General features: G+C 50.3%; 1 long non-coding RNA gene across 3 annotated transcripts; it reads right to left on the minus strand.

The window, feature by feature from the left end:
* Nucleotides 1–907: 907 nt before the first annotated feature.
* Nucleotides 908–3,866, minus strand: LOC102029884. Of its 3 annotated transcripts, none has more exons than XR_261363.2 (3): nt 3,792–3,866; nt 3,045–3,138; nt 908–2,810 (listed from the first exon to the last, which is right to left on the minus strand). It is a non-coding gene; the product is annotated as an uncharacterized LOC102029884 (long non-coding RNA). The 3 variants fall into 3 exon arrangements; XR_001234469.1 differs by having other exon boundaries at nt 3,045–3,251; XR_001234468.1 differs by having other exon boundaries at nt 3,045–3,276.

The following is a 3,866-nucleotide window of genomic DNA, read 5'->3' on the forward strand; positions in this document are numbered from 1 at the left end:
AGAGAAGCTGCATCTTGCTTCTAGGTCTCTAAATTTGGACAAGAAACAAAGAAAGGGCTTGCCGGACCCTGGAGCTGAGCTGCTGCAGCCTTCATTCCTAGGCGTCCAGCAGGACGCAGGTGGAAACTGAGAGGTCTTGTTCCAGCCTCTGATGTTTACCTCTTAGCCAAGTATTCTAACTGAACCCTGTGAGTACCTGCAAACTCGCTTCTTCTGTGGCATCTCAAAAAGCTGGATAACTTCCAGTTCAGCCCTTTGCAATGGTCTCACTCCAACCTTCCCCGGCCAACCCACCCCATTCCACTCTGTGGCTCCCAGGAGCTACCTCCTTGTCAGATGCAAACCTTTCTATGGTGTGAGAGTTCCTGGAGACTTAGAGTGCTCTCCCTGTGGTTTATGGAACTTCTGCAGTTCTTTTGACCTCTGGATATCTTTATCCATTTGTCCTCAGCCGTGACCATCCATTAGAATTACAGTCACTAGAGTCCAGATGCCCAAACCTCACTAAATCGATCACTAAGGATGGAATCAAAACACTGGTATTTTTAGTTTCCTGGATGATTCCTCTGTGCAACCAAAGCTGGAAACCAGGACTGTCTTGTTCCCTGAAGCTGGGTAACGTCTTGAGGGTCATGTTATGCAATCAGACATCCCAGATTTCAATCTTGATTCTTGAATCTACCCTGTGGGCCATTCGCCAGGCTCCTGTTTTTTTGATTTGTTACACGGGAACAGGAACCGTACCTACCTTGAAGAGTTGCCAAAAGGACTAGATGGAAATGCGTGTAAGTCTAAAAGAATCTATGATCTTCAAATGTTCTCCACGAAGTTTAATTCACATGCCTAGGCTACAGCCTAGCAAATGTTAACATGCCATCAACAAGCATTATTCAAAGCATGTTCCATGTATGTTTAATGTGTTTTATTTTGTTGAAGGTCTAGTTTAAGCATAATAATGTAAGCAAGTTGTGACTTAGACTTGTTTGGTAGGATCTAGTGCCCCACATTAGACACTTAACTCACACCCTGGTACCTCTGTCACCCTGTAGGTCTTTACAAGCTCTATAAAAGTTGGCACATTTGAATGCACCCCAGATGACTAACACACAAACCCATCACTGGCCAGCCCAGTGCTTTTGCTGCCTCTTGTCAAGCCGAAGTTAGGCATATAAGAGATGCCCAGTCAGTTCTATGCCAAGCGATTGAACCAATTAAACCAGGTGAAAGAATGTGTGAACTGACTGATGCAACGGAGACAGAACAAGACTGAATGAACCAGAATGGTGGAGGTGATGAGAAGACAGTACTACAAAGTGCTTACTGTGTGCCGGGTGCCTTTCACACATCACACATTTTCACAACCCTAGGATGTGGGTGTTCAAGCAATCTCCAGCTGTAGGACAAACTCGGTCTCTTAAAGCAATGGTTATTTTGCTTGTAAATTTGTAGGTAGGAGGCTGCAGAGCAGGGGGAGTACCTCTCTGCCCCAAGAAAGCTCAACAAGGGGCTCGAGTGCCCACTTTCAGTACGTTTCCCTCGTGTCCTCCTCCAGCCACTGTGGCACTGTAGCAGAAAAACCAACATCAAACCAAGTGGAAGACTTTGCACCAAGGAGTTAAAAGGCAACTTTTGTTACTCTAGCTGGCTGGGGAACATAGAGGCTCAAATCACCAGCCCAGAGTCAGGTTGAGTTCAGTTTAAATACAGTTTGCAAGTGGAAAGTACAAAGCTGATAGCAGGTTATTACCTGATTGGTTACACAGAATACAAGAATTACGTCATATGTTGTCAGGCAGGTTTATACAAGAACGTTCTGGGAAGGAGGGGGTCTGAGAAGAGCAGGTAGAGCTGAAAGTGTCCTTGACTACACCAGTCTTCTGCCAGACATGACGGCCCTGAAGCCCTTGAAGCAAGTTGGAATCACAGTGTATTTTTAAAACACAGGCCAGACACAGTCAGTTTGGCCCCACACATTGTTAAGGGGGACCATCTGGGCCTAGACAGTCAAGGCTAAAGGAATGCAGCTAGCTACATGACAGGCAGCAGGAGCATAGTCACAGTCCTCTCCGAATTGCTCCCTGACTTCTGTTATAATATGCCTACAGGTCTGCTGTTCCACAAGTCTGCCCTAACAGCACCACCCCAGCGGCCTAGGCTCTCGGACCCAGGCTGGTTCTGGGTTAGATGGGTTGGAATAGAGAACTCTTGCCATGAGAATAGAGCCCTCCATCTCAGCCTCTCCACTCGCCACTCCAAAGGGAGCTGTATCCGTGCTTGGGGAGAAGCCAAGCCAAGCAAAGGTTTCAACAGAGAAGGGAGGAAACGCACACACTGGGGTTCTCATAACAACATAGTCATGCACAGGCAGCAGCCTGCTTCAGCTCCCCTCTCCTCGGTTCATCACAGGACGGAAGGCACAAGCAGAAGGAGAGAGGGGAGAGAGAAGAGCGTTGGACTGAGGATGGGGAGGCTGGGAAGCTGGCCTCGGACACTCTCCCTGCTTGCTGAAGGACCACAGACGGATGTCCTCCTCGCTGATCTCAGGGTCCTTCTCTGTAGACCAAGAAGACGACCAGTGAGCAGTGGGGAGCATTTCTGTTCATATTCTTTGATGGTACAAGTACTGAGAATACTTTGGTAGGGGACCAGGGGTCTCTCAGAGTCCTTTATCTCCAAGAGGGTGCTCAGAGAAAAGCAGTTCAAGTGAGTAAACGTCACTTTCCTTCCACATTGTGCATGAGGTGGAAGGGAGGGGAACCGTCAGGTGCTGCTGGGATCTTTGGTCACTCACCCCCAACTCTGATCCAGATCTGTAGTCAGAGAAAGGAAAAAGTTGAAGAGGTTAAGGTCATCCTCTCATTTGAATTTACTCTTCCCAAGACACACACACACACACACACACACACACACACACACACACTCACACACACACACTCACACACACACACTCTCACTCACTGAACTCAAGTCTTTGGCTGAGCTTTCTTCATCTTCCTCATTCTTGTCTTCTCCTTTCCCCACCCCGTGCTTCTGCCTCTACTCACCGCCAGTTCTCTCTGCCTGAGGCCCAGCCTGGTCCTGGTCCTTTTCTTCAGTGGACTCTGAGTTAGCTGAGGGCACCCAGTTCACACTTCCTGGCTGTCAAAGGTGAGGATAGCAGTAAACACGGCACTCAGAGCAGATCTCTCCGCGAGGACGCGACCGCGGGACTCGGGCATCTCTTTGAGGTCCCGTCTTTGACCGTGGGCTGCCTTTTAAAGAGTCAGGCCGGGGATCCTGAGGCAGCGAGAGGAAGGGTAGAGGTCCCTCCCTCACTGTTCTATGTCCCGCCGCCTGACAGACGGCCCGTAAGAGAAAAAGAAGCTCTCGAAGTGAAGACAGGATGCACTGTATAAAAATTCACATCCCTACCGCCCAAACTCCCTTAAGAAAGGATCAGGAGAATGCGAATAGGTGCGTGGCATCCCCTCTCTCCCCCATAAAGGGACTTCAAATTGTGGTAGTGGAGGAGGGGCGGGGAGGGGGCAGGGAACCCGCAAGGAGGATGGGGTGGGTGGGAGAGAAGACATCGGGCGCCCGCATCTGACTCTCCAACACCTTCTTTGCCGAGCTAGAGCTGTTACCTTCCCCCACCTGTCAGCCCGCGGGGAGCCTTGGAGCCCTCAAAGCCCGGGGCAGGGGCCGTGGAGAAAGGGCTAAGTAACGACTCCACACTTCGCCCCAGAGTTGAAGGAATTAGGGACCCTGCCCCACCCAGACACCCGCGCCTTCGCCCCCAAACCATCGTTTACCTGGAGAAGATCCAGGAATCGTCGGAGCAGCGGGAGAGGTGGGGGTCTAGCGGGGTGCAGTCGAGACACAGGGCC

This window comes from Chinchilla lanigera, unplaced genomic scaffold (assembly GCF_000276665.1).
Source record: "Chinchilla lanigera isolate Chin_1 unplaced genomic scaffold, ChiLan1.0 scaffold00028, whole genome shotgun sequence".
Taxonomy (NCBI): Eukaryota; Metazoa; Chordata; class Mammalia; order Rodentia; family Chinchillidae; genus Chinchilla; species Chinchilla lanigera.